Here is a 24,453-nt window from a genome sequence, read left to right as displayed (position 1 = left end):
TTCAAGAAATTAATGACAATTATTCAAATACTCGAGTTATTCGTATAGATATAATTTCTAAAAATTTTAAATACTAAAAATAAAAAAACGTAAGGATCACCACGAAATTTCGAGGGTCAGAAAATTGCATTTCTCCCTCCGCCACAATGTCTCAACAGACCGTGGCATTTCGCGCCGAGTTGGCGAAACCACCCCCGTAATGTTGCGCCGCGTCGTCGAATGAATTCGTTATTAGATCGAATAACTCAGCATGAGAACCGAGAAGGGCGTTCGCGAGCAGTTCGAAGCATTCCCACCGAGTTTGTCGATGAATCTGTTAGGAGTAGTTTGACAACCTCGTCGTTAAATCTCCAACCAGCCGCGCGATACAATCCCGCGTTGTCTTCGCGCGTGAACCAGAATTGTATGACTCGTGGCGCGGTTCAGCACGGCTGCGTCTCGCGAATTCGTTCTACGAATTCCTGAGCGAGATATTATACGACGCCGGAAAGCAGCCGTGGGACAGGCGGATCTGTGCGGCAGGCCTGTGTTTTATTGCCACGGCACGCTCGAGTAAATATGCGGACGCCTCCGCCACGACCTTCCGCTCGGCCGTAAAAATGATAAAAAAGGGTATCGGCTGGCCGAGCGGACTGAAACGTACGAATACATATGGAAACGCGGCTACCTCTTCTTCCGCCCGTCCTGAAATACTTTTCCACCATCGCGACGCCGTGCCCCTTCTATCACGAATCGTTTCACCGCGCTTGCACCCCAGTTGCTCGAAGGTACGCGGACACTTTCTTAATTTTTGCATCCAGCTGGAAACGTGAAATATTTAATCAAGCGACATGGAAGTTGAAGAATGCGTGAAATATTTAGCAAAGATAAAGACACGCGCCTTAATCTATATATTTTAAGAAAAGTCGTTCAATGTAGAAAATATTGATCTAGAAAGTTTTTACGGAAAATTACAAACTACGGTCATTTTGAATCACTTCATAAACGTGTACATTTTGCTAATAATTCATTAAATGTGTGACCAATAATGGAAGACCATGTACTTTTATTATAGTTAGGCGCTTCGTTTATTTTCAATAAATCTCTCGTCAGGTTGAGGCTTTGACGTTTATCGATGGCCACTACACAAGTTTCATTTAGTGTTTCATTAACTGCACGATGACCTAAGTCAAATTTGATACATCGTATACATTGTGCTATCGTGCAATGTGTTCACGAACAATTTTACGATCAACTAAATTGATGACTTATTTATTAAAGAAGTTTCAATCTTGACACTCAGCTATGAATTTACTGGATATAACTTTCGTTCTTTCGGTGTGCTTGCAGGTATTCCAATCTTGGCGGACGAAGATGCAGTGAGACGTCGGACACGTCGAGGCGCGGTCGGTGAGTAGCTACCACCTAGTTTTTCATCCAATCGTGTTCTCTCGTTCGTATTACTCTCGCATCGCAAATTCGAAAGCGATTGGAGTCGAGTTCGCGCGACGATGTCTACTAGCTTAAAAATTTCTAAGCCTTGGGGAACCGTACGAAGATCCGTAGCTTCTCACGAAAAATCCCCTCTATCCAGATACTCTGTGGTTGCACCTCCCGGCGATGATTTCCAAACGTCGACCGATTCTCGGGGCGTCGCTCATGAATTTCATAAAGTTTCATCCGTTTCTGCGCATCGGAAGTTTCAACGAGGCTGGCGCGAAAATTGGCGCGATTCGACGCTCGCCCTATAGCTCCGTTCAACTCGAAATCTAAGCTGCGGCATCGATATACGGCGGCTAGTACTATAAATCCTCGGTCGCTTCTGTCGCCGGGAAACAGGGTTACGAGATGCGGCTGCCGCGACCGGCCAATCCAATCAACTCACCTGAGAGACTTACGACAGGAATTTCATAAAACGGGGAAAGAAAGGAACCCGAACGAACGACCGTGACAATTTAGACGATTTCCACCCTTAGCTAAATCATCCTCCTTTCTTTCTATTCGCTAGCCTTTAACCTCTTGCGCTGTGAATGACGTGCCACGCACGTCGAGAACTTTCTCTCCCAAAATTGCAATGTTTCCTCAGTTGAAGTATAACTCAGGCGAAACAAATAATAAATTTATTACTTCTGAATAATTTCTATCCAGTGATATCGTACCGACGAGTTCAAACAGAGAGCGACGAATTATTGTATACGGTTTTGGTCACTCGTTATGGTCCGCAATCAGTTGCCAGCGCAAGATGTGGCTAAACCACACTGTCAATCGAATTTCGAAGGTTTCTATCTGCGCGGTGAGCGCATTGCTCACGGCCGACGATACCAATTTTCTGTCGTAGCGAGAACAGGAGGACTTTTCGTTGAGATTGTCTGGCCAATTTCAAACGCGACCCAACTTGAAACCAGCGGCCAGTCATCGCGCGCCCGCCTGTCTCTGTCTCGTGCACCGTGTAAAATTCATTCGCCCCTTTATAACAATAATGACCCTCGGTTCCTTGTGTTCGCCCGCTGAATCATTCATGTCGTCGACGGGGGTCGGGTCTGTGGAGTGTTCGTCAGCTACCGTGCGATTAACGTGCATTAGCCGAGGCAACTTCGCGTCCCTCGAGAGGACAGAAGTGGCCTTCCAGGGAGCGAGAAAGCTTCGAAACAAGCTCCCATCGCTCGCCCCGTATCCCATTGTCGCTTTTTCTCGTTTCCCTCTCTCTCTCTTCCTCTCTGCTCGTTGGCCAACTTTCTGCAACTGGAACTGGTCGTTTCCTTACAAGACGAAAAAATCGATATATTAGAAATTTCTCAAGCAACGACGATTTCGACAGTGACTTTAAACTAATGAACTGCGAGTAAAATTTTCAAAATATAATATGAAGTCAATCTTTTCACTAAGAAACAAACCAAAAAAAAAAAAAAAAATGGTAAAATGGTAAAGGGTATTTTATCTTCATTTTTGTTATTACTTTAATCTTGCCGCGATCCTCGAATTTTTATATTTACGATTTCCAAACAGAAAGGTTTGTGTTCTAGACATAATCGAAGACTCATGTATGCTTTCACATATATATTGAAACTAGAAATATTTTTTAATTTAAGAGAAATAGAAGGAATACATTCAATATTTCTTGCTTTAATGAATAAAATCCACGGATTACTTATACGTAACAAATCAAGATTTGAACTTCCTTAGATTCAAGAAACGAGTCGATCTACACCTACCAACGCAGTCAATTAAACATCGCGAACACTGAACGCCTGAACTTTCTACTGCTGTCGGTGTTATCGCGAGTTAATGTGTTTCCATTAGTAACGAAGATCGAGAGTATTAGTCTAGCTTTCCTCTAGGTTGATGAAAGCGCCCGGAGGATATTACCTCAGGTTTTGAGCCTCTTCATCGGGGAACTTCAGTAACTCGCTTACGCATTCGCAATGGACTTATCCTTTGCCCTCGCTCTCACGGACTCCCGGAGACTCGCGTCTGGACTCGGCGAACGCATCAGCTCAATTTCTCTCCGGCAGAATGTAAAAGGCGAACACGGAGAGGAGAGGAGGGGAGATAGGGTGGAAGAAAGCGGAGAAAGCGTTTAATCGGCTTCTGTTTCCTTCCTTCTTCTCGTATGGGATACGATACGATATCCTCGTAGTTTTAGTTTCGCAGCTCCGGCAACTCTCGGTGAATCGTCTCTCCTATTACTTTCCTAGCCGCGTTTCGCCGTCTTCGACTGGCGTTCTCGACCTTTTGATTGAATCTTCTCGAAACTTTATCCGGTCTAGTGTCGAAGGTAAGAAAGAAGTTGCTCGTTCACGGTACAGAATTGTCGCGAGTTTCTACGATTTTCGAAAACGTTCTGAAATTAAATGGAAGTCTTTCGAGTATTTAGTCCATGTTGGAGCTTTTTCTTTTTTTATATAGATAATCTGAGATACTTGACTTATGAGATACTTGATGGATCGTGCACGTTCCAAAGAAATTGTTAGTGAATGAATATGAGAAATTACTTATTGGGGAGGTTTTCATACTAAGAACCGTTTCTACATTCGTCAAATCAATTTTACATAGTCTTGTCTCAACTTAGATAGTCATTCGACCTAAATAGAGCAAATCGACACAGAAACTGATCAAAGACTCAAATCTACAAATTGAAAATTAGAATACACGTACGTACGTAGAAGATTTCCAAGATTGTTTTCTTTCAAAGGTGAATCACGATCGACGATCATATCTTTAATCATTTTTCCGAAACGAGAGAAACGGTGTAGAGGGTTAAGAAACCTTTCTCGGTGCCTCGATAGAGCAGTTTCAAAACGATGGAGACTCGAGATTGCCGCAGCTCGAGCTATTGACTTCTCTCCTTTCTGCTCGTCTCGGAACAAACCACCTTTCTAGACAGTAGCCTCTTTGTATCGGTGCAGCGCGCACCGCTGCGAGGTTCCCAGGATTTCTTGCGGCTGCAGTGATACGCAATCTTGCCCGTATAAATCGTTCGTGTCCCTATTCCCTCGATCCCGTTTCGGCCGAACGTGGGGCGTGGTTTAAAGAAAATACGGTCGAACAGCGTGTCACGAGGAAACCGTTTCGTTCCTCCCCAGGACCACCGTAACGTCGAGCTGCCTTCGTCGGAACGATTACGCGTATACTGTGTCGCTTCGTTGCGGAATTTCGCTGCCATTTCACCCCCCCTCCCGACGAAAGCCTCGAACGTACGGTTACGAATCGACGGTTTGTTATCAGAAATAATAAGGTCACCGGTGTATTTCTCGTGGGAATCGGATCGTTCGACGTGGTTCCACGACGATTCGCCCACTCACTGAACAGGCAACGCGTCACCGACGCTTGACCGACTTTCCCCATTATTTCTGGTAACCTTGTTCGTCTTCTGCTTCTGCTCGTCTAGTTTTTCCGATGATATTTTCGCGGGACGTTTCGACGAGAAGAGAAAAACGACACGTACACTCGAATAAAAAATTGTCGTGAAAATAATTATGCAGCTACCTGAGGGATCGTTGCAAAGGGGATACTCCAGTCTTTCTTTTTTTCTTCTTCTTCTTCTTTTTCTTTAAACATCACGAATGTTTATATTTATTTTACTTCGTATCATCGTAAGTACAAAAAATTGCACAGTAACACAAGTTTCCGAAGTCACATCACGAGGAGGTTGCTGTAAATGATGGTTCGCTTTAGTCTTTAAAATTGTAGTGGATTTAGTTGTAAAGAGGAAGAGAGTTCAGCGTCCATAAAGGTGTTGAATTGTTTACGAACGTCGACAACTTTTTATTCACTTTGTATTTGAAGCTGAGAAAATGGCAGTTGCGATGTTACGAAGAAGTATATTTATAGTTGCTTTGCCTGACTGTACGTTGTTCACGCAATTTTTAAATTGCTTCTCGTGTATCTGCCGATCTAATAAATTTTAGTCAATCGCAGACAGATCGTCATCTTTTCAGCCCTCGATGAATTGCGAGTTACGAGATGTTCGTTCGATAATTAGAAAAACTGTAGCGGCGACCAATCGAGATGTGGTAAACGGCAAAGTTAGCTTTGGTACGAGTGAAATATGCAGATATCGCGTTTGTTTGCATATGCAACAGTGGCCACAGCATAAATACCATATTGTGGGAAAATATTTAATGACGTATCGACAAATGTGAACCGCGCGAGGATTATACGCGACTCTGCGGTACATCCGTTTCCATTCTTCGTTTGCCATTCATTGCCAATAATGAGCCTAAAAAATGACTGAGCCACTTTTGCAACGTCATCGTTATTCGATGATCGTTCCCTTGCTTTTTTACGTGAATTTTCGATCAATTTTAAATTTGCGACACTATCAATCGTAATTATGAGAATTTCGAAAATATTTAAATTTGCCATCGTGGTTGAATATACAGCATTACGTTGTATAATAAATTCATTCGCCTCTTGTTTTTGTCATTTTGAGGAATATTACAGAAATGTTACTTATGGTAACATTGCAGTGGATAAATTGTATACAGTGTTAGTTACGCCGTATATTTTAATCATATACATAATGATAGCAACGATACGCAGGAAAAGAATTTTTTCTTATTGTCTGTTTATACTAGAATCTTTCTCCAAAATTATTACAACTACATTTGAATACACTTATTAAATGTACGTAAAATTGTTGAAATATTAAAAGAGGAGAGCTTTAAATTGGTATAGATAAAAGAGCGCTCGATCTATTTATAAAGTAAAGAAAATAATTAAATCGGACGTAGAAACTTCATTGAACAAACTAAATAATTAACGAGATAATCGACTAAACTGACGTTTAAATTCACTCGTCATATCACAGTAAATTACATCGCAACCACTGCGACGAACGTGGAGAAATATCTTCGCGGAGAAGCCTTAAAAAATATTCTACGTTTCCTCACTCTCGCGCGTGCGCGGTTGAAAGCCAGCGGAATTAAGAAAAAGGAGAAGAGAGGCATTCTACTCGATGACAGAACAATTCCTCTAATTGAATCCGAGCGGTGTTTCCGTAGAATTCCGCGGAATCCTTTGAAGAGGAGAATATGAAATTCAGCAAGAATAAGACAGCGGTGCGGGGGAAGGAGGAAGGAGAGAAAAAGAGGGAAACGCGGCGTTGGTTCGGTCGCGAATTCTTAATTTATTTTGTCGTCGGTCAGAGTGACATTGCGACAGCCGGAGCATTTCAACCACGCGGTCGGAGACTTTCCCTCAAAGAAAGCAAGACGGGCTTTTAATCCTTGCGTTCCCGAAGCCGGCGGCTTATAAGCATGTAGCCGGTGGCTGTAAGCTCGAGACAATAGCGCTTGGAGTCATATCGCTCGGCGCTGTTGCGCGGAAACGCTTTCGAGAAACGGAAGGCTCGGGCGAAGAAGAGATTTAACACGGAATAAGACGATTACGGCTTAGCTTAACGCCTTCGACGCTAAAATCTTCGCGCCTCCCTCGCCCCTCCCCCCTTCCTTCCACTTCCGGTGCCGATTTTAAGACCGAGTCATCCCTATTGGTGTAATTGCAGGCTGTATGCGGTTGCGACAGATAATACAGGGTGTCCATAAAGTCTCTTTACAATTTGAAAAATTTATTACAAAGGCAAATGAAAAGACAGATAAGTGAAAATTGTTACAAAATGAGACGTATGTATTTAAGTATTTTTCGCCTCATTCAGTACACCTCTGCGTGGACACCATTAGTTGCACAAAGCGCATGTTTAGCCCGCGACAGATACATATTTTGGCTTAATTTCGGATTTATTCAAATTTTATGCATCAGTAAGTGTTCCCACGGAGAAGATTGAATTACGTAATAAATTTATTGGTATTTTATATCTAAATGTGAAAAACCCATGCGTTTACGTTTCATGCGTGACGATCGATGGTATTTGACTGAACGCTTGGTAATGTGTCCAGACGAGAATTTTATCTCACCGTGTGTCGTTTCGTGAACGTTCTACGAGTATGTAGATAATACCAAAGACTACGCCGAGGTGAATTGATGATATCACCGAATGAACTCTGGATCATACGATAGTTAACTCTGCGTGTATTGGTTAACGAGCGATTTAACGAAATAAAAGAAAGGAAAAATGTTTCACTCCGTCGAATCAGATTCGATCACGCGAATATCAAACTGACGCGGTGCATTCCGTGGTCTGGAGGGTCTAGCGTTCGAACTTCTTATAGATTCCCAGGAACTTTATGATCACGGGCTGATGCTCATACTTTCCATCGGATATAGACATTCTTCTGTGTTTTATGACGACTGGCGGGGCGACAGCTACGGCGAATAATAACGAGAGAAAAGGTCAGGAAATTCCGACGAGGACGCGACTCGTGTCTTGGAATTCCGCGCGAAATAAAAATCCGAACCGATTTCGAGCTTTACGATATCTTGCGATTCCCGTACGTTCGTAAAAGTGTCGGCGATAAATAATTTCGAGCGCATTCCGCTGTGGAGAGAATCAAGGCGGCCCTCGTTCGATCACATTCCCGCGGGAGAGAGGAATTATTCGCCAAGAATATCACGGGACCGAAAGGAAACTCGATCGAAGTCTCGAGATCGCTCAACGTCCCGCGCGCGATCAGTTTAGAGCTACCTTCCTCTCATCTTCCATTCTGTCGCAAATTCTATTTACACGCTGATTTGTCTTCTTCTTCCTTCGGGGCGGATTCGTGATCGCGCGCGTTCTTGCTGATATTGGCGAAAGAAATCGTTCGCTCGACCAGCAAACAAATATTTGTTTCGCCGATCGTGAAACAACCGATGCTGACGACGAAACTGAAAAGTCGAATCTGATTTTCACCGGAAACCGAGGCCACGGGTTCCGTTGACGATCTTCCGAAATAGAGTTCTCTGAGATCGTTTCTATGCAGTCGTCGCTAGGTCGCGTTTTTCTTCGAAAGATTCTGCTGACTCTTTCTGGAGTACTTGAGATCGGAGGAACAATAGCTTTGTCCACGGACAATGATATGACTTTGTTTCTAATGAATTCGAACTTCAATTTGTGTATTGTTTTTTAATATACAAAATATACATAAAATATCATATATTTAGAAAACGTATTTTGAGAAAAATATTATTAATATTGAGAAACTAAAATAAAAATAAAATATTATTAATATTGAGAAAATAAAAATGAAATATTATTAATATCGAGAAAATAAAAATAAAATATTATTAATATTGAGAAAATGTAAGCGCACGAATCCTTAATTTCTTAATACGTATATTTCACTTGTATTTTAGTACACGTTCAAAGCTCGTGTAACGTACGTATCCTTCCGTGAATTATTAGTCGGTATCGCGTATCGTCTACACGCGTGTCGCTTCACTCCCGGCCTAGACACCCTAGAACAACTTTATGCATTGCGACGTAAACTTCCACAGAGCTTCGAAAGAAGAACGGAAAATGCTGTCAGGAATGCCGAAAATCCTTTCGCTGGCGGAGTGCACGGACAACAGGATATCGGCTCTGTGGCTTTAGCGGTCTACGATCACCGATTAAGGGGGAAAACGACACGGGACTTTCCAAGTTGAGTATCGTGTTTCGCAGGCGTCGTCGTCGATGCTATTACCGATGGAAAGTCGGGAGGAAAATCTTCTCGAAGAATTTCACTCGAATGTTTATTAAAAATTTGCGCCGAGATTCGGCTACATTTGGCACAGCGTGGGCAATTCTTGGAAATTCTTCGCTAATTGTCTTATTTGCGCAAACACGACCTCTGGTCTGGTCTCGGCGTTCATGACAATTAATGCGGCTTTGTGCTTTGAGTTGTAATTCTCGGCTATTATCGAGGCTATCGCTTATGCGAATTTTTTTATTAGGCTTCTGTCCCCAATTCGTAAACTGTTCGAGAGTTCGCTGTGGAGCGAGAAATTTTTTCCTCCATTTGATTTTTATTTGGCCCTTCTAGCGATCTACAATTTGTCTAACGGAACGTTTAAAAATTTTATATACGTTATTGTATAACATACATTTTACAAAAATTAGACGTCATTGCCTAACTAAATATCACATAACACAAGTGTGCTGTTTTCGATATTTTATATATTTTTGTATATATAAAGGCGACGTGCATTTTACGTCCTGAAATTTCCCATAAATCCACAGTTTGGTCATTATGAATGGCCGAAATATCGGAGGTAATATATCAGGTTCTTTGGTAGTAAGCGAATTAAACTTTATTGACGAGAGTTTCTCTTTCTTCTTCGTTTCTCTGTCGTTTACAGCTCCTTGATATTACAGTCTCCGCAGAAGCGTATAAAGTAGCTAAGAAATAAGATACCATCTGAATGGCTGGTCGAATGTAGGTCGATTAACGAGAAACGCGCGAAATACAGGCAACAGTGGCGTCTTAGAAGGCGCCAATATCTAAACGGGTTGTGTGTTCGCAGAATATAGCAAGCGATAGCGTAGAAGCCTCGTAGTTAATAAACGCTTGGAAGATTACGTTGGCCCGGTTTTGGCAACGCGGGCACTTTCCTCGCGAAGCGATCACACCCCATGGTTAGGATGCAGCCTTTGGATTCCCCATATCTCGTATCTCACTAGGGATCGCTGGCTCTTCGTGGCGAGATAAATTTTACAAATCGCCCGCGGCTCGATGTTACACGACCCCGCGTTTTACCGCGTTATTATATCATACCCTCCGCCAGGTTGGTTCTAACGTAATACAAACACACGCGTGCGCACACACACACACACACACATACGCACACACATGCTCCTGACAAATGAATTTTATTACGGGACTTCGGGGATTTGCACGACATTAATTAAATCCAGCCTTTACGGATGGAGCGGAGGATCTTCCGCTCCAATTCGAACCTTCCTATTCGCGTCTTGCTCCCCGGATTCCCTGGCACGTTTATTTTAAAGTTACCTTTTCAGCAACGGATTACCGGATAATGCGATTCTTAGCGTTCAACGGGCAAAACTTCTTCACCAAAGATATTTAATAATCCCCGATGTTAATGAGAACGATGACCTTTAACCCGTTTTTGCGATTTAAAGTACGCGATGGAGCCGTACTATCGACGGCCATTAGGTCCCATTAGGTTACTCGTAATTTGTCTCGATTGAAATAGTTTTTACTGTCTGTTAAGATCTCTTGAATATTCCGGGAATATTTTCTTGAATAGTTACATTTAGAATGGATATTCCACCGGTTGCTTCAATGATGAGAACACGTTTTAATTACAGAGTAATCGGGTCACACGATTATAATCGTGTTATCATTACTACTGTTATTCAGTACTAGACGTATGTTTTTTTCTGTTAAAAAATCTTGCCTTCGTTATCACGAAAAGAATCATCATTGTATATTCCTGCTTAAAAGTTAATAGTTTTCATTTCAAACGAAGTTAATAGTTTCATTTCAATATTGAAGATCTTGCAACGAAATTTCTATATCTCTCGAAATCTGTTTTCGAAATCCCACATTGCGATTGTCTATTCTGCAAGTTAAAATATCGTATATCTCACGTACCGTTCAATATACATAAGACTTTCGGAAATGTCATGACAAACCACGTCAATTTCTTTTAGTTCGTGTACAATGCAATTATTGTCTTTGCAATGCTCGTCTTGTCCGATTACAAGATTAACATCGATCGATTATAATGAAACATCAGCGGGGTACAAGGATGACGTATATCCTCAGTCTGGATTATTCCACGTTCGGCGATATGCATGACAGGCGTCACTGTTTCCACGATGCAAATCGATGAATAAAAACTCTGGACAGATGTCAAACGCGGTCACAGGAACGGGAAACGAAATGCCAATCGGGGGAAGTACGCCGATTTCAATTTTCGGTCGTTTACAAAGAACCGAGTTCTGCAGAAACTCGGTCCGGGAATGAAAAGCGGCCGGTACAACGAAGAAAATGAACGGCCGCGAACTTGACGCGAATACTGACAAGCCGGTGACTGAATTCCCCCGGACGAAATTCGTCTGTCCCGTCTGCTCTATGCTTGTTAGTCTAATTACTTGTAAGTGGAGTTGCGGCCGTAACGAACCAACCGACCGGCTGCTCCAAAACTTCTCGACGAGTAAACACGCTCGCCGCCGCAATATTATTCGGCCGATCCCTGCCCGTTTCCGCCTTTCTCTACCCCTTTCGCCAACCCTCGTACGTCTCCCTCTCGTCTCGCCGCGTGTACCGTCCCTCTCTTTTTCTTCATTCACCCTCCGAGCTTCGCGAGCAATCTTCTTTGCGTAACCAGCAATTTCCCCCCCCCCCCCCCCCCCCCCCCCCCCCCCCCCCGACCGCGGTCCAACGACTTCTTCGAACAAGTTTTCATAAGAAGCAATTTCGCGGGTGGGGTAAACTGCTCCCGATGCATTATACTTCCTCGTTACAATGCCCTCCGCCGGTTCACGAAATTCTATTTGCGGCTCATGATAAATAAATCAGTTTAATCGGGACGGGCTCTTGTTACGCGGCGGTGTAGACTGCCCGGTTTTGCTGAATTTCGTCTGGCAATCCGTGTGTTTATTTTCGACGGTCGGCTGTATTTTATTTCCTGCTTCCTGTTTTGTATATATTAGGTTCGTGCACGTGGAATGTTGTTCTTTTTTCTTCCGAAGTTCGAATTTATGGCGTGGTTGAGCATGAACCGTATTAAATCGTGCAAATCCAGAGATTCGTACTGAAAACATTGGAACTTTATAATTATCACAAATGACCAGAATATTTCTGCGATTTTCTTACGTAGTTTTATATTACGTAGTAGTACTTCTAACATGTGCGAAGACAAAGAAAAAATGGACATTATTTTTTTATAAACAAATTCGGATCTCTTAAAATTGGATTTACGAAAATTCGCGTTATGAAAATTCGATTCCTGAGTCTTTCGATAAGATGCAGACTCTAGATTCTAATAAATCTTAACTGAGTGGAAAATTTCCAAGAAATATTGTGTACAAATTTCAAAATGACACGTGACACGAATCGAAACTCCGAATGGAGAACAAAAAGAAAGAAAGAGAAAAAAAGAGAGAAAGAAAAATCGATTATAGTTTTCAGAGTTATTGTTAGCTGAAGCAGCGTAGAGTTATACGAGCCGACGCCCAGCAGGCGGCAGTTTTTTTCTCACGGCGTAGCGCCTCGTGCTCGATGAATTCCCATATATCGTAATCAGCTTAGGAACGGATGCGCGAGCGTTCGTTCGAGCGTGCTTTATAGTATTTGCCAGTGGCAAACTTACACGGAGACGGCGGGCTGAATGCGCGTCGCCGTCACAAAGGGGGAAGGAGCTACCGACCGGTGAAAACAGCCCAGTGGAAAAATTTGTTTATTCCGGTATGTACGGCCGTACGAGAAGCTTCGTCTTCTGGCGACGTTGAATCACGCTGTGTACACTGTCTCGGTAAATTTCACTAGCTTTTCGCGTAAACATAATTAACCCGCAATAATTTCGCTCGCTCGTGGAAGCTCGTGGTTGCTTCACTGTGCCCGGACGCTTGCGCGGACACCACTGGGTCACGTTATTTCATCGTTTCTCGTTATTTCTCGTTCCCTCTGCGCTGAAATTAATCTCGTAACAGATTAAACAGGTCGAATCGAAAGATTCCGGGGATAACTCCTTTATGGTTCTCTCTCCACGCTCGCCGAGCAGTTTTTGTACAAAGTAAATTTCTGTTTAAACGGACTAACCGCGTTATCGTTGCGTTTATGCGAAAAATTATTAGCAGTACTCGGCGGTATATTTAAATAGGAGTCCAATACTTCTGCGCGTTAGGATCTCGAAAGGGATTATGGCTTCCTTCAATGTAAATATCTCATTCACGATTTTAATATCGAAATTGTAATTGATTATAATTAGAAATGGAGTTAGACTAATCTTGTAATTACAGTGTTTATATTTCTCGAAAACATGCGTGGAGGAACTTACTTTTGAGCGGGAATTTTTAGAAAAAAATATAATCGAATACTTTCACTCTGGACATTTTATATATATTATTGTGCATTGTACATATTCTATGAATTTTCGTATCTTTAAATTTTTCTTTAACGTATAAAAACTCACCAGTTTAATTATCAGGTGTATTGAATGATTTGATAGTTTGTTAAATATTGCAATAACGTGTAAAACACTGTTTATGACTGTTGGAAAGCTTTTTCGATTCATACACGCACACACTCTTTCTCTCTCTATCTCTGAAAATCACACACTCAAAATCACACAGTCAAACTTCCATATTGCGCCAAACGTTCTAATCTGCGTACGCGTTCTCCGAATCAATCGTTACTCACTATCGATACCATTGATTTATATGAATATTTCATGCCAATTCTCTCTTTCACATTCGCCGCATGCATATTAACTCTTCATTCGAAATTAACGACGTAATGATCGCGCCATTGACTGAGAGTGGCATTATTACTCAATTCTTGCGTTGCAAGTCACTTCATTACTGAAATTAACTGTAGAATAAAGCCCGTTGTATAGCAATTGCTTGGAACATTATATAAACAAGAAAATATGAAAGATTAACGTACAAAACATACGTATACGCGTTATGACACAACGAAAATCGTATTAAAACGTGCTTATCTTATTTCAATACTGTTATTATATTATTATGTTAGTATTATTATCAAATTGCATACGAAAAAGAACATAACGAATTTGTCGAATCAACTACCTATTAAATTTTGACCCATCGCCAATTAATAATCATATTGAGAATTAGGATAATTTATAAAACACGTCGTTCAATATCAAAAAAATTTATAACAAAAAATATCAGAATATTCGTCTATATTCGATATTTTTATAGCGAAACAACTGAAAATGAACGAATTTATCGTTCACATCTTCTATCCTAGTTTGTCAATCCTTTATGTGTTTGAATTATTCAAAAAATATCCGCAATAGTCTCATTTCAAGAATAAACGAAGCTAACTGATAGAGAAATGGATGAAATTAAATGCGACGTTTCTACGATTAAATGCACGATGCTCTGAAAAACTAGTATCAAAGTTTCATCTGAAAAATGACATATGTACAATATTATTCCTCGCTTCTACTGTGGGAAAATGTCATATATTATATCATTTATTTTATCCTACAAGTGGAGAAATATCATCGGTGATATTAAAGACGGTATTTCCAAAATCCGTGTGTGCGTATTAACTGTACGTTATACATTCATGAAACGGAACCGTGACATCGGTCGGTTCGGGTCGCATGTCGTCGCATGGCGTCGCGTCGTGTCGCGTCGTAGACGAGCATCGCGTGCATCGAGAAGAAAACGAAGAGAATTCGAGCGAGCGACCCGGTCGCAAGGACGCCGGCGCAGCCGTGGGCAAAAGCTTATCGCCGGAGTAAACTTCAAAGTCGCTAATGGCAAAACTAATTACAGACAGCGTTCCGCGCACGGTTGCACGCCACTGTACAGCTGCCGGATTAGCGTGACGTGCTTTCCGTGTCCCCTTTTACGGCCGGCACGCAGTTCTCGATGATAACATGGTCGCTTTCGAGTTTCGAAGCTTGAAAATTGAAAAACTTACGGTCGCGGTATGGCTGGTCGGACTTAATACGTCCAGGAAGTAGTCGGTAAGCACGAGTACTTTCGTGACGTTAGTAGCCCGGGTTTTTTTCCCGATTTTTCTTCTCTCTTTTCCTCTTCTAACTTGCCCATTCCTTTCCTTACGGTTCATTTTAAATACGAAGATTAATTTCTGAATAATTAATCGCCGTGTAAGAAACATTCACACTTTAATGGACGAGACCAACGAAGTGGCGATTCTCAGCCTTGTGAGTGAGAGACGAAATAGAAAAATTGTACTTGTATTGAAAAGAAGATTGTATCGTTTCGTCAAAATAGGCTAAAAATTAGTATTTGGGACAATATTCTACGAGTACCATTCTAGTACTTTGTCAATTATTATTTATTCTAGTACTGTCGCCAAGTACTCTATATATTAACGAAAATCCTATTTCATTAGAGGAATCCATCAGTGGCTGTCAGAGATGTCGAAATCATTCCGTTCAAAAGCTATAATCATTTGCGCAATATAATTAACTATTAACATACAATCCATCATTACATATATTTATATCGAAGCATCACGTAAACGCACGTATTATTTATGTGAAATTTGAACTTTCCGGCGATCACGTATTAACCCTCGTTCTCAAGAGGTTAATATCAAGAAGTACGATAATATTTTCCTATCAGACAGCACGTATTCGAGCTTTTTTTTCAATGAAACATCGCGTCGCGTCGACAAGTTCGTCGTTTGTATCCATTGTTAAAAAGTTCTTCGATGTTATCGCGATCTTATGCACGCTCACGTTTGAAAGTACCACATGAAAATACCTTTATCCCCCTTGCTCGATTTCTTCGTGCGGTCACCGGTCGAAACACGCACATTCTTGGAATTCTTATTTACCAAACGACCCTCTTGGCGTTTCGTATTTAACGATCGTAAAAGTCATTCACATCGGGCGGTGCTAACGAGCCCGACGTACGTAGCGAAATTCCCCCTTCCCCCTACCGAATTCTGTGTGTTGGCATATTTTCCCATCGCGTTGTATTAACGGAGTCGCGGAATAATTGCTTGGCACGGTGAAGTGACCACGATGGAAATTTAAAGTGGAATTTAACCACATAACCCGAGCCCCGTTGCTGGCACAACGTTCGCCCCTGTGTTTTCAATTTTGTAATTTTCCACCGTGTCCCCCTTATTGGAACGTTAATTAATCCTCTCTCGATTCCCTTCGATCGTCCTTCGTGCGTTTACTCTCTTTTTCTTTTCACCCCCGTTTAACTCGAACAGTTTTATTTGTTTCATTTCATTTAGTTAAAAAGAGGGAAAAAATTGAACAGCAAATTAAAATTATTTAATTCCAAATAATCACTCTATTGATCCGGCTTTTGCGCCCCCTTTTCATCATCATGGCGATCGTCTGGATAAGAGAGTAATTTTTTCGTCGTCTTACGGCGGCGAAATTGCGGATAATTTCGGGCGTACCAGGGCACACACAAGCTTTCAGTAGAATTAACCTAATTACTTTCGAACGTGACGGTCGTTAAACTGCGACGGCGCGTGTGTGTGTGTGTGTGCGCGCGCGCGCGCTCCTAGTAATCCTAACGTTTCGGTGGAACGACGCTGTTAAAATCACTGTTCTGGAATGCGACTGTGTTCCAGCTCGGCGTGGAAACGTCTACAGTCAGAGGGGTACGAGACGACGTACGAGCGCGTAAGACGTTAGCCGCGTGTGCACCCGGCCACCCTCCACCCCTTGCGTGCCACTCGCAGCCAGCTTCATTACAATTTATTCCGTGCTCGTCGTTTGTAATTAAAAAAAGCCCGATTCATTAGAAGCGTCGTCTTAGAATTTAATTGCTTCGCCGATGGAATTTCTTCCGGCGGTGTAACAAACCACCTACCCGGCTGAAAGAGAATTTTCACGGAACGTTGCGGCGGATTTCCGGAATTACGTTTGTAATTCTCCCCGGGTGACGCTACGCTACGCCAAACGAGCAAACCGTCAGAGACGTCTACGACGAAAGTACGTGTTCCCCGTCGAATAACGATGTAAATATCCGAACGCAAAGCGTTTAGTTTCTACCGGCAACATCCACGAATTATATCTGTGCACAGTCTTCTTTAACGTTTCTCACGAATTTATTTTGTGGGTACGTGTAACCAATTTGGTGTTTGTTGGAGTACGTCGGACTGTAATATTTCGAGAAAGAATGAGCCATTGGAAATTTGATTTACCGCGTGGTGGAAGGGAAGAATATGTCAATCTCTCTTTAAGAAATCACTCGGTAGACATTGTAGAAAGCGTCATTGTATCCACGTGAATAATAGTCATTTTTTTTCTGATATTTAATTGGACATTGGGGACCATAATACGCAATGCAATTATATTAATTTTGAGATTCTCAATGATGTTCCAGTAATTTTTCTATCACGAAGAGTGCAAAACAAAATAAAATCATTATAAATTATTACAGTCATCTATTTTACAGAGATGAAACAAACTTTATGACATTTTGAATTAATAATTACCAAGTATTGTAATTCATTATATTCGTTATATTCGTAAATCGTAGCTTGTCAATTTCATACATTTGTTGAATGGAGTTCCCTCTACGAAAAATTGATCCGATTCTTGATAATTATTCTCTTTAATTTAATTATGTACATTCCAACAACAGAATTAAATCACTCCGTCGATCCAAACTCGATTCATCGAATTCACCTGCTATATACTTCATTTATCATCGTATTACGTAATATTCATTTCAACAGTGCCTTGTTTCACCAATCCCTCGTCCCCTTTGAATTATTCAATCTCTCAAAAAAACCAAGGAAACAATGCCAATTAGTCTCATCAGATAATGGTACCCAGCTCCCCGAATGAACTTGAATCAAAAAGTATCGTCTTGCATGTAGAGTCGTAACTCGTCCGTAATCGATTACACACGCGATCCTAGCTACGCCACCGTGCGTTTATTCCAATTACATTGCCCGGACCATTACAAGCCGGTGCTGGTGCACGCAATAAAGCTCTCGGAGCAATGCTGGATATTTATTGCCCGTGTTTACACTGCGCAACGGGGGTGAAAGGGAGTCTCAGGTGAACGCCGCGTCACAAAGGATTTCTAACTCGCTGCGATTCTATCATGATCCAAGGATAGAGTAACAGAATATAGAGACAGGGCTGACAGGCGCGAGTCGCTTAATTGCAGAACGCGTCGCGACGCCCGAAAGACACGAGTAACTCGGATTCGTTGATATGACCCAGTGCGCGACGAAGGAGAAGGCAACCGAGTTAGGTTAGTTACGTTGAATTCAGGCTGACACAATGGATGACACCGAAGGCCCGTGCGCGTCCATGGAAACGAAATGCGCGCGCCAGCTATAAAGAGTACGTACGTTCATACGTATATCTATTATACGTATAATCCGCGTTTGCAGAAACTGGCGCGGCGCGAACTGATCACAGTGGTAATGTCGGTACCCTGTGTGTACCTGTCGGAAGAAACACAATTATTGTTGACAAAAGTTCTCTTTCGGTTCACGTTGGAAGCTACGCCCCAACTTGGAGAGCGAGGCTACAGCGTATGTAGTAGCTGGGGGAGAAGATCGGGACGATTGTCTGCTTGATAGACTATTGCGCTCTGTTATCAAATTATGAGTCAAGCGATGAATAAAATTCATAACCCGTCTTAGAATCTGTAGTATATATATACACTCGCGCAATATTCAGTACACGATACTTGGGATGATGATAATAAACTTTCGATATTGTTTACTGCGGATATTAGTTGAGGAATGTTCAAATATTTGTTCTTAGTGTTTCGAATAATAGTCTTTCGATTGATGTAGTTAGACTGGAGAAATTTAAAGATACAGAGATTTACGGGAGACACATGTATGATACGCTAGAGTGTATAAAATATTCATAAACAGAGTACACAGTATAAAACCGCATAAAATTCTACAGTCTAAATATAATATACCGAATTTGTTACTGTTTCAATTAAATTTAAATGGATAAAACTAGCGTTGTATAAATTTGAAAAAAACTTACAATTAGTCCTACTACAATGGACCGAAAAGTGATAGATTTTGATAAAAAAATTGCAGAAAAAACTGTACTGTCGCAGCCAACTCAGACATTAGCATAGAAACAATTCGGAGACAACTATTGAACTTAATGGATTTATTTGTCACACTGTAATGCAATAATCCATCAAAAGAGTAGTATTGAACTTTCGTCTGCTACTTCAGAAACTGGCCTTTACACGTGTTCCGTACTCGCAGGAAGGATTTAATGTTGACACGACGAAATCGATCGTGGAGAAACGAACGACCTGTAAAAAATTCATTTTCATTACTCGGCTGTGTTGGCTCGTTGAATTTTCTACGGGGAGGATTTACCGTCTTGAAACGATGGAAAAATGTTGTACACGAATGACGGAGAGATCAAAAGAAAATCTGACTGAGGAGGATTAATGAGTTTTAACGATGAACGTCCGGACGAAAGAGGTTCATCGTATAAATAGCACGGACGAGAGAGAATTCAGGCCAGGGATGTATAATTAAGCGTCATTGGCTACATCAATCGTATTTAACTGTTATCTTTGAGGAAGAACGTTTCACATCGGATGAAAATATTGGAAAATCAAATTAAGTGGAGCATTACGTGGTAGAAGACCGGTGTAACGTTAAATAGTTAGTTAAATATCGGCTGAAAGAAACGATATTTTTGCAGTAGCAACGTCGGGGAAAAAAAGAATGTAAAGGGTATAATTGAAGCCGATCCGACACGAATCGGCTTTCACGATTCCCCCCTCTTTCTTCCGTCACAGCAGCTTAATTAATCCACATCGCGGCTCTTTCATTATCGCAACGTCGAGACACGGTATACATAAATTACGTGTCGTGCCGGTGCGACAATGACCAGCGCCATTTTTCTGTCCACTAGCAGCTTGTCACAGTGCGCGTGTACAGGGTGATTCGGTAATTATTATCGGAAACAATAGGAACAACGAGCTAATTCTTACATCGTCGAAGTTTAAACAGAACAAAATACGACAAATTTCTAAAGATCTAACAGTGGGTCAGTTAAATTGCATTCGATTGGAATCGTGTGAGAATTTTTTTAAAAACAAACATACCGATCATCAATTACTGCAAATTTCATTCACAGATTCGAAATAAACGTAATAATAATTTCAGAAAACATTAGTTTTATGAAATATTAGTTGTATTAGCTTGTTAGTTTTAATTTTATTTTTTCACTAGATTTTTAAATTTAGACGTATCTCGATAAATTTAATTTCAACTCATGAGAGTCGAATAATAATTAATAGACAGCGAATTTTTATATTTTTATATTTAGAAGGAACTTTAAGATTGTAGAAAATGCACATAATGCGAAGAGATGTATAAATTATTCAAAGTATAGTGCTTTCTATAATACTTAATTTTAGTAACAATTTTACATAGAACCGAGACTCTACTTCTTTCATTATTTTCTTCAAAATATGAATTTATATAACAATCCAGCAGTCTAGCGATTACTTTTATTGAATACCGATTTCGTGAAAATACGATTAAAGTTCGAAAATCGGACAAACAGAGAGGTAGACGCTGTAAGGGAAAACGGACAGTATGTGATCAGACACTGCTCGTAACGCAATCTGTTGCAATCGTAACTTTTTCCTCACAATTTTGGGCACAGGTGGGTCATTCAAACGACAGTTTCAAGTAGGATACAACGGCTACATGTCCACAAGCGCAAAAAAGTGCCAATGAAAATGTCGAAAACAAGAGGACTTGGTTTATTTTATGAAGTTTTACGTTCGCTTACCAATATTTTTTCCTCTTTTAAATTTTTCCATTTAACGAAACACCCTGTACGCGGTCTCGGCGTGATCGCGTGCATCAGGAAAAGTCGTTAACTACATCGGCGAATGGATTTTGCGGCTGACAGATCGGTTTCCCCGGCGCAATAGCGTTTTAAAAACCGATGTGTTCCGCGAGGTTTTGCACGGCGATAAAGAAACACGTTCGTCTCGACAAACAAACGTCGAAACGTCGAATCCGGTTCATCCGAGCAATTCGAGCAAACAATTTCGTACCGAGTGAGAGTCGAATGAAACGAATGAAACAGTATTTCCAGCTGAAGTCAAAGCACGAAATGAGCGGTCGGTCATTCCCATGAACAATCGTCCTTAATTGTCTTTAATTGTCGTTGCGAAAACTTAATCGCACGATTGCCGTTGAGATAGAAGCGCATACTGCTTGTTACTGGGCGATAATAATACGATCGAAGTGGATTTTCGGTAATGGTGATCCATTCACAAACGGCTGCGTTAATTTTGAAAAGCTACTACGAATGGTCTCGGTAATCAGACGCGCTTTAACAACTTCATTTCTATTAACGAACTTGGCATCGATTTTTACGAAATATCATGGGATAAGTGTTACATGTATTTGAGATGTGTCGAAAAAATAATTCTAAAAATTCACATATAAAATTGTAGTTCACGTATAAAATTTTAATTTAATTTCTTTATGAATAAAAATTTTTAATACGTAGTACAAGTTGCAACATTAAAATGTAACAGTATATTCACAACATAATATCGAAGGGCAAGTAAGTATCGATGAGAGAATTGAGCAGATTCTGCAAATTCTGATTCCGATGAAGATATTTTCTCAGAAGCAAGAAAACTTAAGACTGCGGATTTACGTAATTTTATATCTTTATGAATGAGATCTAAACAAGTGGAATCTGTGTATTAAAAATTAACTGGATATTTTTTACATTCTTGTGTATTTCATACATATTCTGTTAATTTTTGCTTTTCTATTTAATATTTTTGTATTAATATATCTATCTAATATTTAATATTTACACTTAAATTAATAGTTGTGTTACGCGTCGATGTGGTTATTTGAAAATTTACATAATCCCACAGTTGCCCCGTTATGTTTCTAGTGCCGCGAAGGAAAATGTTTCTTCAGCATGCGACGATTGTTATTATCTAAAAAATCTAATTATCGAATCAACATTGATGATTAAATTAACCTAGAAATTATACTTTTCGTAAGCGCATAAAAATCCGCGGTCTAGTCGTAATGTTGCAGCAAATATTTTGATTCGTTTTTCTCTGTCGTGGCACTTCGTTTATCGATCGACTCGTGGAACGGTTCCTGGAGAGACGCGCGGTTATTTACGTTCGAGGAGGACCGTACTTTGAACCAAACAGGTCGCCGCGAAAGATGATGCTCCGTTTTATTAAAGACGCGTCGAAAGCGGGCGGAGACGGACAGGTGCGCAGCAACAGAAAGAAGAAAGAAAAAAGATGGGAAAAAAATAGCCGGAGGGAAAGGAAAAAGGAGCGCGACGTTCAACTTTGAAACTCAAATAAGGTACTTAACAAGTGTCGGGGGCGGTTCCGAGGTTGGAAAAATGGACGAGAGGAAGTTTCCCTCCCGAAACCTTTGCAAGTTTCTTCGCCGTGCTCGACTTTGTATCGCGCAAAAACTGCCCGCTAATTTTGTCTCTTGGCTAATATGTATGCATAATATGCGACCGAAAGTTCTCGATCGGGTGCATTTTAATAGTCATCATGGAAAAAGTTTATAGAGTGTCAAGATTCACGTTAAAGGCTGTGGCAACTTTTCTGTTTAAAAAAAAAATTCTTTTTCCTTTCGTACGTCGTGAAATAAAAACTAAAAACTAAAAAGCCAACAGAGAGTACTGTTAACAGACACTCGTTTCTTGTTTGTTGCACCAAAATTTTTCAACTAGCGATACTAGAAAATTGAAAAGTCACAGATTACGAATTATGAATGAAAAACCATCGTTGAAATTTCGTTACGCCTTTGGTGAATTTATTTGTAGAATTTCACAAATTAAACGGTGCATTTCTCACCCATTTTAATTCTCTTGATCTTGACGAAATATTAATTAACGAAAACAGCTACTCTTTAATTTTTCTCACTGTATGTTACCTCTCCGACTGATCGATTTCTTGACATAGCTCACGCTAGTCGTGCGAACGACTAGGTGAAAGGTTACGAGAATTCAGTCGGGAAGCAAACGGTTCGTTTCGCGCGAACGAACGAATGAACTAGACAGTCGGGAGAAAAAGGAAAAAAACGGAGGGAAGAACGGCGTGTTTAAAGCGGGAACGCGTATTTATTTTCACGGAGTAACGCAATGGTCACGAGTTGACGAGTTTTCAGTTAAAGAAATATGCAGCCAATTTACCAGGGAAATTGTTCCATGAGAATTTCATAAATCACCTGGCCAAATATCAATTACATCGCGATGCCAGAGGAGGGAGTGCAACCGTGGCAACATTGAAACGGGGGTGGAAGGGGAGGAGGCAATGAGAACGACAGTGCGAAAGAGAGAGAGAAAGAGAGTTGTTAAAAAGTGCTACGTAACGATTAGCGTAAATGGCTCCCCCTCTGTTTCCCAAGCTTGTAACCGGGTTATTTTTCTCCAGTTTATACACGTCACCTGTGCGGAAAGCCGAGGAAAACGCTCTCTTACCAGTCGATACGCGCGTACCATGAACAGCCCCCGAGTTTCAGAACAATGTCTTTCCTGGAAGCGGCGAGCTACATTGCGAGAACAGCGTTGAGGTAGCTCTTTAATCACGCCCAGCTGTACTGGTAGGGAAAGAGAGAGAGAGAGAGAGAGAGAGAAAGGGTGAAAGCGGAAGTTTCTAGTTAAACAATACGAGAGGTTGAAACTACCCTTGCCGCCGCGCTCGGTGTTCGTAGCCGTAACTAAATTTTAATAAACTTTCGATCCAACTGGAATTCCCAGACCGAACTCCGTGTAATCTCGTCGATTCTTCGCCCGCGCCCCAAAGAGACTCGCCTTCGATTATTTTTTACGATCGAATCGTGCTCCGTTTGAAAGCGCCGGCAAACTGGCGCGACTAACGCTCTCCCTGATGAAAATTAATAACCGACCAAGTTATCCAGATTCAGAGTTCGAAAGAACCTTGAAGAAGCTTCAACGAAGAGACTGGCGGCTGAAATTAGTTCCCCTCGAGTCGAATCTGTCGCTGGGAAGGGAATTTTCACGCGGATTTGCCAATCCGACACTGGCAAACTTGTGCCATGTTACCCCTTTCATGGTACCCCGTATCCCGATAGTTTTCGACGTTATTAACATGCCACTCGGGGCAAAAGGATTCTATAGACAGGGTTCGAGGGGATTGCACGCATACTACGAAGTAACACCCCGGCCAAAACAATGCGCCAGGTGAGGTGCATATCAGTGACTCGCAGCCCCTTAAAGACGAACGCACGTTTCGAGGCGCCGCGGAATCCCGCTGACGGAAACTCACTTTGACGAGGGAGTTAGGCACGAGGAACTTGCGCTCCGCCTCGTCTTCGTAATTTGACAAGCGGAATTCGTGGCACGTGGGGAAAAATCCAGCCAGGAGGAGATGAGCCAGGGAGAACTTGCCGCCGCTCC

The 24,453-nt window shown here is 41.4% G+C and overlaps 1 long non-coding RNA gene across 1 annotated transcript in view; it reads left to right on the top strand.

Moving 5' to 3' along the window:
- Positions 1-24,453, top strand: part of LOC122533425 — an 87,343-nt gene that overhangs the window by 49,874 nt on the left and 13,016 nt on the right. Inside the window, exon 2 of the long non-coding RNA XR_006307712.1 lies at positions 1,330-1,389. This is a non-coding gene — a long non-coding RNA (uncharacterized LOC122533425). The remainder of the gene's footprint in view (positions 1-1,329; positions 1,390-24,453) is intronic.

Source organism: Frieseomelitta varia, unplaced genomic scaffold (assembly GCF_011392965.1).
Source record: "Frieseomelitta varia isolate USP_RPSP 00005682 unplaced genomic scaffold, Fvar_1.2 scaffold_529, whole genome shotgun sequence".
Taxonomy (NCBI): Eukaryota; Metazoa; Arthropoda; class Insecta; order Hymenoptera; family Apidae; genus Frieseomelitta; species Frieseomelitta varia.
This window is presented reverse-complemented; position numbering and strand designations above follow the sequence as displayed.